The sequence below is a fragment of the Parasteatoda tepidariorum genome, chromosome 10 (genome assembly GCF_043381705.1).
Source record: "Parasteatoda tepidariorum isolate YZ-2023 chromosome 10, CAS_Ptep_4.0, whole genome shotgun sequence".
Lineage (NCBI taxonomy): Eukaryota > Metazoa > Arthropoda > Arachnida > Araneae > Theridiidae > Parasteatoda > Parasteatoda tepidariorum.
The window spans coordinates 78,136,289-78,151,707 of NC_092213.1; positions in this window are offsets into that span (position 1 = coordinate 78,136,289).

Sequence of the window (15,419 nt, forward strand, 5' to 3'; positions counted from 1 at the left end):
CTGATCTAGCGACCCTTTTGAGTCTAGTGAGTGGCACAGTATATCCATTTCTGGCTCTTGTGCCGATAAACTACAAAAAACTAACCAACCATCAAAATCTCTACTATCTATAGACATAATATTTTAATTTCATTTTTATAAAGATTATAAAAATGAAAATTAAGCGAAATGGTTACAGAACAAATTATTATAAAAGCTCTTCAGCATAGCTCGTAGCTATTTCCTGTTGATTTTGAATGCTTTTTTTTAAATATATTTATTCGTGTTTTTTTATTCTTCATATTTCTTACCAATAAAATCATAATGCAATTTTTTTTAAAAACGAATTTATTAAAGTAAGTAAACCTAATAACGTATATGCTAATGTTTAAGATGATTGCAGAAAGAAAGATTAAAAACATATTTTATAGTTCAGTTGTCGTAACTTTGAAAAACAATTAGTTATACGCTTGCATTGAAATAAAAAGTTAGTCGTTACATTTATAGAAATGAGATATATTTGCATTCGTTCTTTATAAAATTAAGTTAAAATTAATTAAATGATTTATTTAAATAGGGATCGAGAATGATTAAAAATGACTAAAGAATAAAGAAAATTTTAAAGCTAGGAATGTAACACCTATAATGGCATACCTATAATGTTTTTTTTGCCTTTTGTGGGATATTCGCGTGTAATGAATAACTGTGAAGAAAGTATCATTGAATCGATTGAGCATATTTTTCAGTGTTTTGCGTTTTGTTTACCTCACTATTTGACTGGGAAATATTAAACATTACTTGCAGTTTAACATTTTGGTTTTACGAGAGCAAATTCATCACGCAAATCAGAAAATGACAATGTGTAAATAATTTTCAAGTTTTACTTCGTAAAATAATTTTAATCGTCTTAATTGTTTGAAACGCATGCATGGTGACTTTATTAACTATTAATAACTTTCGGATGAAAGGAAGTTGTTGCGTGCAATTTCGAGTGTACCTGTCTTATTATTTTTTTTACCTATAATTCATTCGAATTGATTGATTTTTAAAGAAAAAATACAAACCACGAAAAAGAAATTATAACACTCTATTGAACTTCTCTTCTAATAATTAAAATGTCACATTCTAAGTTCCACTCTCAACTACACTGGTTATCATAAATTAANGGACAACATATGCAAATTTTGCACGGTTTGGCTTACTTTTGAAAGAGTTATCGCTATTTTTGTGATTTTTCCTTAATTTATGATAACCAGTGTATTCAAAACATTTATTTTGAATATGTTAATTAATAAGTGTTGACTTAATTTAGTTACGAAATGAAACAAAAACGACCAAAAATTACAGGTTTTACGAAGCAAAATTAATTTTTCAAATGGCTCTAAAATTTCAACGAAAAAAAAAATTATGACTTTTTACTTTAATATCAGAAAAAGTACCCTTCAAATCCAAAATGCTATCAAACATTTTATAAAAAGATTTTCGGGGAAGTTATATGTGCTTAAAAAGGACTGGTTTTGATAGTGTGCAAATATGAGAAGATAATATTTTAAATTGCTCTTGATGCATTATCTGAATTTTAAAAATCCCTAAGTTAAGTTCGAATGCAAGCGTCTTGTTAAATACTTTTCAGTCAATGAGGAATGCTAGTGAAGTACTGTCTCATTTCAATCGAGGAATGTTTGAGCCGTTTCGAAAGTAACTTGTACAGCCATTTCTGGCTCTTGTGCCAATCACTTTAAACAACCAATTAAAAACATATTATTCTTGAAAGGAAGAAAAAGGAGACGCAGCAGGTTAAATATCATTGGTTATGTTGCCATCAATATTTTCTTTCATGGAAATGAATTTTCAAAAATCTTAATTTGTTAGATTTTGAATAACGGTGAATAGATGTGTCATGATTCTCGAAATAAAATTTAGTTCAAAAAATACATATTTTAACTGACTAGAAATTGTTTTTTTTCTTCTTTCCTTTGTAGGAAATCAATTGAACCCATGACTAAACTCGTGGAAGTCTGTCTAATACGTATAGTTTCATTAAAAAAATTGTAAGTTTTCGAAATTTCTTTTTTTGCTGTTACACTTAAATAAATTTTGATTCTTATATATATTTTAAGTTTAAATCTGTTGAAGGTATTTAACCCCTGCTCGCTTTGCTCAACAACCCTCACAATTAATTTGTAGCCACCTTTATTCTCGAGGTAAAACAAATTGTTTCTAAACTAAACTCAGTGGTGCGACAGCCCATAGAGGGCCATGACCTACTGTTTCCATTTCAGTTTTCTTGACCTTTGGAGCAACGACTTTTCTCGTTGGGTGGTCAGCCCAACGCGGAACCCACAGCGTTTAGTTTCTAAGAATGCTTGGTACTCATTTTATCGGCCCACTGAAGGGTAAATCAACCTTGCCCGGCCCGAGAATCGAACCAAGGACCTGTGGTACGACAGCGCTACCACTCAGCCTCTGTGTTTCTACAGTAACTAAAATTATATCAATTAAAGGATATTGAATTTTTTTTTTATTGTATTCACTTTTTCTATGAACCTTCGAATGTTTACTGATACAAACGAATCTACCTCTTTCCAAGAATTCAATTCCAAATTTTATTAGAATAAAGGTTTAACAAAATATAACAAAGGAAAAGAGAACTTTGTTACTCTATTGTAATATACATTTTTAGAAAGCTTGTCTCAGCAGAATCGGCCGCACTTGACTCACCAGTCTTCATCTGTTGTTTGGAGAGGCTCCTCCCAAATGCGACACTTATTGTAACGTTTTACTTACGCTTCATCACATTTTAACTATTTGCCCCTGTTTTAACCAACATCGTATTACCTTTTGAAGTTATACTTCTTATGCGACTTCCAACAAGGTTGCGTTAAACGTTTAATGCTACTTTTTTATTGGCCGGGAAATCACGTGGTAGGATCCAGTTTTCCCTCATTCATTTCCATATTGTTTTGGTTCTCACTAGCATAAAAATAATAAAAGTATTGTTTCTCTATAAATATTTTAGTTTGATTTGATACACATATAATTTAATAGGGTAGTATTTTTTATTTTCATATTTAGTGGATAACAATTGTAAAAAATGAGTGAAAACAATCCCACGGACAATGCGACGGATTTAAGGTTATGTCAAGGTACGTCTCTTGTGAATATCAATTGAGTGTTAGGTTTTCTCTTCTGAAATTACATTATTACGCATTCACATACATTATTAGTACAAATTCATTCTCCATGGCGAGACGATGAGGCAGCCACAAGCACTTCCACTGGTTCAAAAGGTCCACGAGGGAAAAATGCACAATATTACCGTGATTACAGAGCACGGAAGCGAGCGGAGCAGGAAAAAGAGTCGTTGAATAGAACTAGTGATCCTTCTACGACTGCTGATTCTTCTACAATTAACATTGCAGGTTACGAAGTTTAACTTCTTACGCGCGGAGGGACTCCACGCACTATTTCTTTAATAGCACTATTTTATGTATGAAGGATATGTTCGGTTAAATCCATCATCCTAACACATTCGCAATTCTGCGAGCTATTGGTATTTTATATTGTATATAGCTGGTTTTATCTGATTTTATTCACTCTTATTTATTATCCATGCACCGTTTGACCCATTTCATGTATTTTATATAAATACGCCTTTTATTGGAGTTTTTTGACTTTTAAATATATTCGTCTCGTTAATGACGGTTTAATTACATTTATGTATTTTACGAAAATAAAATTGTAATAAGCATTTTAAGCTGTGTACTGTTTGGCGCAGCATATCCTCTTTTGCATCTTGCGCCATTAAACACTGCATTCAATCACTCAGAAAGCTTGTCTAGAAAGTAATCTACATATTAGAGGTCGCAAATGGTCATTCCACGAAAAGTGTGAACAAAGTATAAATAAAAAGTATCTTTTTTTTTCTGATACTTAATCATATAACATTAATCAGTTAAAGGTTCAAATTAACTGAATATCAAGTAGGTTTTTGAGAAATTAATTATAAAGGTGCACTAACTGAAACATGGCGCTTTTACTGCGCCAAAAGGGTGGATCCTAGAATAGCCTACTCCCGTGGCAATTTTTTTAAATCTCGCGAAGCAAGTTTTTGAAATTTGACAATCTAGGTTTCCGGAAGATGTTTCGGGAAATTTTAATAAATAAATTGCTTAAATAAATAACTTATAATTGACTTTTTAATTGCTTAAATAAATTCTTAATAATGTTTGAATAAAAAAAAAATTTCTTCAAATAATTGTCAACTTGGCGAAATTTCAAAAAGTCGCCAAGAGGAGGGCTATTCTGCGATTCTACTCTCCAAACATAAATAATGCTTCAAGATATTTTTGACGCAAAACATATTCTCGCCGGCGTACTACATACTAGTTCAACTGATAATTAAATACACCACACACAAATTATTTTCTTTACGAAGGAAATAAAATTTATTCATAAAATTTGTCTTGGAAAAAAATATTGCAGTTTTGTAACATTCTTCATTCATTTCTTTGCTTCCGCCTTGGCTTTTGCAGAAGTTTTTACAGACTCCATTTCCTAATGCAAACAAAGAATAGAATGCAATTAGTAGAAGAAAATACAGAACGTTTAACTCGTATTTATAATTAAAAAAATTAAATTTGGATCACTTGTTGTGAAATAAGGATAAACGAGAATAAAACATATAGATAAAACGTAAAGTTGCCATCGGAAAATGGAAAAATAAGGATGAGAAACAAAACTAGAAAAACCACAATAGCCGAGAGAGAAAAAATATGAAAAACAAAAACACATACTTGTTATAACAGTCATAAAAATCTAGGTGGTAATAGATATTTTCGAAAACAATTTATAATGAAATGATTATCTTACAAGAATTTGTTCTTTTCTGTCTTGATATTTTAAATTTTCAGCCCTGTTCATGCTACACATTTTTATTGTAAATCAGTAGAGGGATTCATTATAAGTGCTTAAATGTAAATTGCTGTATATTTTTAAAAAAAATTTATAATGTTGAATAAATCTAAAGTAGCACAAAGTAGTTTTTTTTTTCCTAAGAAAAGATATGTGTTTGTAATATTTTATATTAGAGAGTAAATATGTGTATATAATATTCATAAATAATACTATTTCACAATTTTAGTATGTATTACCGTGTCCTTAAAATTTGCATCAATGCAGCTTCAGGTTTTGCCTTGTTAAATTATTCAATGCAATTAAATATTTATTCGATTTCAATAATTTCAGTTACTGTATTGAAATATAAAAACATACAAAACTTTTTCAACTAGTTATTTTTTTATATAATGTATTTAATAGAAATACTTTATCCTTTTAGTAGTCTTTTTAAACTTATCAAATGATTAACTCTGTACTAGTTGATAGTCTCTGAGATTATTAATTTAATTATTGATTCATTATTTATTGCCAGTACTAGTATAAAATTATTTAATTTTATTTACAATTCAAAATACCTTAAACATTAAAATTTCCTTTCAGTCAAAAAATTAAATTTTGTGTATTAGTTGTTCTTCTACGAAATATCTAATTACATTCAAGCAACTAATTTTCCATTGCCTAATCAACAAACAACCTCTGCAATAAGCCCTCTGTTTCTATGACATTCGAAATTTGGTAACAGATTCTGAAACACAGCTCAGACAACTAAGCTGGAACACTGAACTTGACAATAACTTGCGTGAAATTAAATCTGGATTCAAACATTTAACTAGAATAGAAAATCCCAAGTTATCATCAATAGACTACGTATAGGACATAACCTGTTTAATACCACACAAATATTTCATTTTAAATGAAGCACTCCCACAATGCAGTCTTTGCCGAGAGTATTTTATGGTGAAGCAAGTTTGGATTTATTTTATTATATTGTTTCCATTAAATCCTATATTCAATTCTTACGGTGAAAAATTTTTTGACCCAGTGTTTGAAATTTAAATTTAAAAGACGACAGTAATTTAATTGTGACTTTAGCAATTTTACTTGGAGACACACCTCATCTTAACTTGGATATCTTACCTCAAATACATCGGATTTTAAAATTCGAATTAGTTCAAATTTTAACCAATTTTTACCTAGTTATATTGATTTTAGCAAAATTACTTTAGTTTCCATTTTGTTGTTTTGATTGTTACCAAGTTTCTTCAAATTCAACCTTGAGTTTTAGGCGCGGTATAGCAAAACCATGGCTCTTGCTTCAAAAATTTACATCACTCATCAAATTAAACTCAATCTTGCTTTTGGAATTTAACCAAGTTTTTATATAAGTTTTAACAAAGTTATATGAACTTTTAACCTAGTTTTAGGAGCGGTATCGACAAATCATGACTCTTGCTCCAAAAATTTACATAACTCACTCAAGAAATTAATTAACTACGTTAAATTTATATATTAGTCAAAGGGATGATTTTTTTTTCGTGATGGAAAAAGTATACAAAATTGTGTGTGCAAAAAACACTTTTTTTAAAGTTCTTTTTAATACTCAGAATAAGTTAATTCATTATAGGATCAGGAAAAAATAAGATTTAAATAAAATATATAACGTGAACTGTTTCAGTAATAGGTAGAAGCCCAGAAGTAGGTCGGGGGTAGGAAACGTTTCATATTTTTATTTCTCATTGTTATTGTATTTTCGTCGAAAAATATCTTCTACCGCATCCCAATTAAACTTTATGAATTTGAGTAAAAACTAGCGCTTTCTACTCCAAAACATAATTATTTAGGCATCCCAGAGGACGAAAAAATTGTCCCACAAGCTTAATAAGAATCATTAAAGTTATTTTACCAATCAAATAATTTCTTCAGATGAGTGTACGTAAAATTCTTGTCACTTCTTGAAAGAAAAAAAGAAAACTATTATTTTCATGAATACTTTGTTGAAAAAATTATGTGTATACATGCGCTTAAAATAAGTGTTGTATTCCAGGGCTTAAATAGCTTTATTAGTCATAACTGAATTTGTTATGAGTTGAGAAAAAGGATTAAATAGAACGATTCTTAACTGAACCCTAATTATGTTATTTTATAATCGTCGTAGAACAGCTGACTCAATTTCGGGATTACGACTACTAAAGTTCAATTCCGTAGCCTAGTAGTTTTGAACCCAATCCAGAAGACAAGGGAACTCCTGGATCAAGTTTTGGGAGAAATTTGCCTTCGCATAGGACTTCTTGATGGAACTAACCCGCATTTGCGTTACATGAAGAAGAAAAACACGAAAACCTCCCACGATTAGCTTGATGGCAAGAGCTTGATAGCTTGATGGCTTGATGACCCATAATCCATCTACCACTGAGGATATTATGCGTCAGCATTGCGGTCGGTACGAGCCGGATGCGGAATTCGAATCCAATAGCCATCGATGGGATTCGAACCCGGTTCACTTCATTGAAGTCGCCCTATCCCATGAGCCACCACAGCTCTAATATATTCTATCTTTGACGGTTATGTTCTGAGTTGATAGTTTGAAGTATAGTTTTCTATATTCTATGTATTCCAGCTTAATCGAATGATACATTTTGATAGCATTAATCGTAGGTTAAGGGTTTTATATACAACTAGTGGGCTGCGCCCCTGATCGCTAACGCTCGCCAATCCCCGAAAATTGCTACGCAATCTTATATGGTTTGCTGTGCTCGCTACTAGCTTAGGTACATTGCAAATGCACAAAATTCTAAGAATTCAAAACAATCATTCAAATCCATATAACAACTTTTTTTAAGAAAAAAAAAATTGTATTATAGGAAAACGTTTCTCTATATAACATAAAATCATAATGGTCTGACACCGTTTTCCATTGTTGTAAGCGCATTTCTATTGGCCGGAAAATCACGTGGTAGGATCCAGCTTTACCCCGTTCATTTTCATATTATTTAGGTTGTCATCAGCAGATCACACTTGGTGAGAATGCTCTCTCTGGTTATTTCAGTTTCCGTTTTTAAAAACGCTATTTGTTGAGCCACCTCAGTTAGTTTTGGCATGTGACTTTTTTAGCGGCAATCATTGGTCGATTTTCTAGCGTTGCCATTCGAGGAGTTGTAATGAGGCTTTTTTTTTGTCGCCATGTAAGAGAAATATATATATATATAATTTATTGTCTTATAAATTATTAAAAAAAATTTCTATGGATAACTTAATACATACTTTGAAATCGTTGGAAAAAAAGTCTATATACGATCTTAGAACCTAAGGAAATATCTGTTAAAAAAAATCAAATTCTGATCAGCGAATCACATTTTGGATACCCTCTTCGTATGCTGCACTCATCTCATTCAATTAAACGGAAAAAAAATACATTTGATATCTGGATACAACTATCAGCCGCGTAAACAGGTTCTAATCAAATATGGTACTTTTTCGTCAAAAAACTTGGATAACTTCTCAACTCATAACAAAATCACTTTTTTCAAAAAAATTATTAGCACTCGGCAATACCACACTAAATGGTTCTTATACACAGTTATTTTTCATATTTGATGCCTTTTTTATGACATCACTACGTAAACACTAAAGATATTATTTGATCGGAAAAAAAATTCTGCATACGGGACATCTTTCTTATTCAACTAAAATAACATTTTAAGAAAATAATTATGTTTCCACCGGGAATTAAAAGTGTTATTTTAGTGGAATTCCCAAAATAAAGAGCAAAACAGTTATAGGAGAGATTTTCTTACGTTTTTTTTTTTTAATTTCACCATTTTTAATGAACACACAAAAAAACTTTCTACTTTAAAAGAATAACAAATTAAAAAAAAGACAGATAAGTGTTTTACAAACCAAATTTATGTAGAGTTATTTGTCGTTGAACAGCTGACCCATTTTTTGTGTTTACGACTACTAATGTTCAACTCCGCAGCCTTGTAATTTCGGACCAATCCAGAAGACAAGGAAACTCCTGGATCAGTATCCCCAGAGGTATTGATTTGTTATGAGAGCATGAAGGACTTCGCCACTCGACAGATTTAAAGTGCACCATTTACTACACGGGGAGCCTTCGGCCGGCGGGGATCGAACCAACGAACTCTTGGACATGGGGCCAGTGCCCTACCAACCAGGCCTGTTATGTAGAGTTGGTCTAGTTTTTAAAATAAAAATATTTGTTATGTAAACTCAGACGAAGCTCATGGCACTGTATAACCATTTCTATTTCTAGCGCCACAAACTACAAAATAATTAACTATTAACCGTTACACTAAAAAGACCACCTGAATAAAAGGAGGAGCAAATTAACAAAAACGTTAAATGATACTAAACCTTTCTAGCCCAATCAGCCCAATTTGCAGCAGCCCTTTCCATTTGCTGTAAATAGAGAGAAAAAACTTCTCTTAATACTATGCATAATATCCAGTAGGGTAAAATGGTCCTACATAAAATAAAACTGTATCAACTATTAATGGAATGAAAAGAATTTACAGAGAGCACACACACTCCCTGCTCGCTGCGGTTGCCAACCCCAGGGCTGCCAACTTTCTACGCTTCTTTGTAAAAATATATTCGAGTAGTAGCTTTGTTTATGTTTTAATGCATTATCATGCATTCATTTAAACATATTTTCCACACCACTGCACACAAAAGATTCAAAAGTTCACAAGCAAACGACACTTTTCTGCTTATTTTTCGTGGTGTGTCTTTTAGAATGTTGGCAAAATTCTGAAAGCTTTCTTTCTCAAACGTCTACCACTCTTTAAAATATTTTACAAAAAGCGTAATTGTTGGCAGGCCTGCAACTCTCAGAAANTTTATAATAACCTGAAGTGTAAAATGACACACCTTAGGTTGTTGAATAAATACTTCCACAAGTGTAAAAAAATATACTTCAGGCTGAAACATATATACCTCTGGAGGTATATTTGAGGTTGATTTTGAGATATTCATTTGCACCCTTTTCAATCTTCACGACGTATTTAAATAACAACCTCCTTTATACCTTTAAAATATACCTCGTTTATACCTCATTTATACATCGATTTTTTCATAAGGGTTTGTAGGTTAATTCTCTTTTTAAAATGATATGAAATTGAGATATTTAAAGATATGAAACGTATGCATATGGGAAACCTTCAACTTTCACGGTCCGTAAAAGCTAATAGCTTCATCGCTGAAGCCATTGCCATTTTATTGGCATTGCGACTTATTTCAGCAGGTTCGACGTTGAAATACTGCATTTACTCGAACAGTATTAGTAATTTGCGTCAACTGGAACATTTTGGTAGTGGAATTCATCCCATTCTGTGCTTTATACAGCATTTATTATTTAATCTCTATGAGAATGATTTCGATATTTTGTTCTGCTGGGCTACAAGCCATGTAGCAATGTCGGGTAATGATTTAGCTGGCGCAGCTGCACGATCTGGCCCTATCTCCGTCTGTACCTTACTCAGACACGAAATCACATATTCGACATTTTATAAGAGCATTATGACAACAGCAATGGGACTCCCAGATCAACAATAAATTAAACTCTGTCAAACTCGATTTGAACCTTTTAACTGCGGCGCGTCTCCGCAGTGCAAATGTTAAACTTACTCGGCTCTGAATCGGCCATTACTGATCCATCTTCATTTTTTATTCGAGGAACCTCCTCCTTAATGCAACACTTGTAATGTTTTACTTTCGATTCACCATATTTTAGTCATTTGCCCATGTTTCAACAGACATCGTCTTACCGTTTTTTGGTAGTTCTATTTTATTTATGGGAGATTTGTTAGGGGAGTCTCAGAATCCTGACATTTTTGCATTTTTACGTGCTATTGGCATTTTAAATTGCATATAAGTATTATTCTATTCATGATTTTACTCACTTTTTACAATTTTACTTGTTTTGCAAAATTTTACTGAGTTTTAACTTTGACATGATTTTATTTCATTATTACCGTTGATTGTTTCTATATCATTTTATCCAATGTTTAATGTATTTAATGAAAAGTAAATAAGTATGCACATTATTTCTTGACATGTATAAACATATTGTTTTGGTACAGCAGGTCCTCATTTGGAATCTTGTGCCATTAAACTCTACATTCAGTCAACCAAAAATTAACGGAAGGAATTATCCAACGAAGGGAATTATAATTGCAGGGAATCAAAATCACAGAAAATTTGCCGATTGTTAGCAAGAGAACAGCTTGATGATAGAAAACATTCTGAGTTTCTTCAAGGAAAAGCAAAAAATCATCATGCATTCGATACGCTTCTACTCGAATTATTTCTCCAGCAATTATAATCCACCCAGGGCTCGATCTATTTTAGCATCTATTCAAGATCCCACGTCAACGAAGGCTGATGAAATTGCCGATAAAAGTTTGGATATTTCACTTCTACAGCAGTGTCATCTGTTCTAAAAGTTCTTCAACCGCAAAATCAGAACTGTTACAAGGCGTCCTTATTTCCTTAAGACACTCTAGAAGTCGTTCTAGATCTAGAATTCATTATCGGCTAAAACGCCCAAGCGTTAAAGGCGATATATGCTAGTATCATAAAAAGTTTAGTTAAAAAGTGTAGAAACACTATAAAATCTGTGGTACATAACTGTCTTATTTAAGCATACAAATGCTCCCACAAGCACATTTGTCTTACTTGACATCTAATGGTATAGTATCACCTGATAATTAAGATTTTACATAGAATCTTATAATGCGTTTAATACTATAGCCGGAAACTGTAAGTATAGTGATGTTGTTGAACTGTTAATAAAGCTGTAGGTGGAAGAAGCGTAAAATATTACATAGGCATAAAAATGATCTTTTAATTTAATATCTAATTCTAACAATCGCATATGCTACAGATTTATTAAGAAAAAAATGAGCACATAAAAAAACTGTGACAAGTGTTTAAAAAAACAGTGGAAAAAAATAAGCACACAATTAGCATTTTAAAAATTGGATCACGACCATTCTGCAATGTATATTCAATTAAAGAGATGATAAATCTTCATCGTATTAATACGAAATGGTGTTGTTCATTCACGTCGCACTAGAGCTGCACAATGGGCTATTGGCGACGGTCTGGGAAACATCCCTGAAGATGATCCGAAGACATGCCATCACAATTTTGATCCTCTGCAGAGGGAATGGCACCCCCGCTTCGGTAGCCTGACGACCTGCGCGCGAAGTCGAGCACTTGACGGTAGTACAGTTAAACGAGGACCAATACCGCACTCCCTCGGTCCCTACGCAGGTTGAACCAAGTGGTCACTCACCCGCACACTGACCGTAGCCAGTGATGCTTCACTTCGATGATTTGCTGGGAACCGTGTCTTAACGATCAGTTCACTGCTGGACTAATACGAAATGTTTTACTGTAGTTACCATGGCAGCAAAATAACTTCTGACCCTTATTCATGTATCTTGGCTCGATAAGGGTTTAAAGGACCGTTATTTTTCCGATATTGGCCCTACATAGAATTTTCTGATTCAACAGATATTTTACAGACAATATCGGTCCTACATAGAATTGTCAGATGCACCCGATAATTTATATGTATTATTTAACCTATATAGGTTCAATGTTGGCAAATGTAGACCATATAGGCCATTCTTGGACCAATATTACAAAATATTGATATCCCAATATTGGTTCCCCGGTGCATGTTCTTATAAGAGGATCCATATTGAGCACTACTGGGGCCAAGGTAAAACTGTTGCTAGGGTAAACTGTTGGCAGTAACGGTTCTAAAACAATTTCTCATCGCTTTATGCTTTAAATTGTTTTAAATTTCTTTTTTATTAAATAACCTATGCTAAAATTATTTTTCTGAGAAGATATTAAACTGGAAAATTAAAGCTGTGTGTGCGTTTCCTTTTAGGAGCATTACTACTAGTTTTGTCGGGACTTACCCTTCCATTGAGTTGGATCAGTTACGAACAGTACTAAAATTAATTAAATCTTATTAATATTCTTAGGTTAATGAGTAAAAATTAACATTTCATTACATAACATTAATTTATTCTATTTTAAATGTAAATCTATAGACTCCTTTCGAAGTATACATACCATACAGATCCGAAACACGGTTTTTACCATATTGCTATATGAATGTATTAAAAAATTGGCGAATTTTTAAAGATACTGGACTACAATCAACCGGTAATTCAACAATCGACAGATAATAAATTTTAGACTAAATATGGCTGGTATTTGTAAATTTCCTTTTAAAAGAGCGTTAGTTTAATCTGTTTGGGGTGCTTGAGGTTTCTGCTTCTTAGTCATTTATAAATGAATAAATTATAAATTATTTAACAAGTTAGAAATAAGAGTGAAAAAAAAGCACTACCATAAGACGTTCATTCTTTTCCATGTCTTTTACGAAAAATCCACCATTGGTACCACCTGCAATCAAATAAAAAAATTGCGAAAAAATTACACCACGTATTGTTAAAGAAATGAAATTGCACCACGTATATCTAAATTATTATAGACAAAACAGTTAATGTGTTACAGTTGAAACATAGTTTTTGCATGAAGTGTTTTAATATTTTAGCCAACACATTAGTGTAATTCAGTAAACGAAATCGGACGAATAGGTAATTGAATCTTACATAATCTACTTTTTAAACATTTGATAGCTCAGAAACTATTCAACAAATTTCGGACTCCAAACTTTTGGCATTTTATATTACAAATCGCAGTACCCTCCTTCACCCTTATAGGTTTGAAAATCTGAATCCGTTCAACAACAAAAAAGTATGTTTAATCAAAAGAAAATATGTCTGATTTCGTAACCTTAATATTGTCTGTACTAATTAATTAGCATGTTTTAAGTCAGGCACGATTAGATAGGCGTAAAAATCCGGTCATTTAATCAAAATGTATTCTAGGTAATCCGTTATTTTTTTGCACTGTACAAACTTTGTAAGGAATACTTTGTTATAAAATACACACATTTCATTCTTAATAATATTTCTCTGCCCATTATTTTTGATCACTGCATGCTAACTTTCAATCGGTTTTATTTGTACTACTTTTAACCGCCATCGTGTCAAGAGCTCTCCAACATATTTATTTTTATGACAGAAGAAAATTATCAGCATTTATTTCCTTTGCTACTTCAAACTGAGGCAAATTTATCCTAATCTAGACTACTTCAAAACAATACATATTGATCGTATAACCCAGGTTATAATCAATAGACTGGGCATTGGTCTTTCCCGTTTTACCTATAAACATTCACTGAAAGCCGAACATCTACTCAGTTGTTCTCTGTATTGTACCGACAATACTATTACACATATTTTAACTGACTGTAAACGATTCAAACATTTGAGGAACAAAATTTTTGGTTGCTTTTATCCTGATCTTTTATTCGTACTTGGTGACCCTATCTTATCCAGTTTATTAAAACAATAGGACTGTATCAATTACTCTAAAAAATAATAAATCAAACAATTAAACCTAGTGTCTGTCGCAACATAGCCATTCCTTGCTCTTGTGCCAATAAACTCCACCCAACCAACCTTTGCTACCTTTTATCCATTAAAGCGTGTTTTTCTAAAAGATAATGAAATTGATGTCTCACTTGACTTGATAGTTCGAGAAGAAAAATTAAAATAATTATTCTTTAACCCTTAACAGCCATTTTTTTGAAGAACTGTATATGACTTTCAACATGGCGAACATTCAAATTAAACTCAGTGATACAAGTTATTCTTAATAGTTGTTGACGCATGCCATTAAAGCAGAGGGGGTGCGATTAGTCTTGTTTTCCAGTGGCGCCATCTATGGCCAAGAATTAGACTTCCGCTACACCCGTTTATAAGGCGGACCCATTCATACATTCATCCACAGATCGTAATTTTGACCTGAATCAGAGAACGATCAATCTCCAATCCAGTACCCCCAGAGGTAGTGATTTGTTATGTTAACATGGAGGACTTTGTGACTCGACATTCTTAATAGTAATTTCAATTATTGATTATTTAGTTTCTTTCCCCAACCCGTACCAAGAACAAGTTTTCAGAAAGTAACGAAAATAATATTCAGAAAAATTTGAATAACGCGAAACATTCCATAACAGGGCAGTTTGTCTGAAATAACAAATTATTGCCAACTAGAAACAAAAAAGATTTTTACGCTATTTTTTACTTTTTGATTCGTAAAAGAATCTGCATTCTTGTTTGAAACTTGTAGCAACTCATAGAAGAGTGAAAGCCTCACCTCAGATAACCTTTTCAGTCCGTAGGAATCATAACTACGCAGAGAGATGTCAGAACGAGAGGACTACTATGGATCGTATCTCTTAATTATTATAGTACCTCAGAGATGCCAGCTAGGCTTATATAATTCGCCATTTTATAAAAGTTTAGTCATGTAAAACCCTTTAAAAAGTAAGCAAAAAATTAGCGAAATATCTGCAAAGTTTAGTTTGTAGTTATTTACCGTTTTTTATATTATTTTGGCTCGTCCGGAGCAGTTGGCATCTCTGA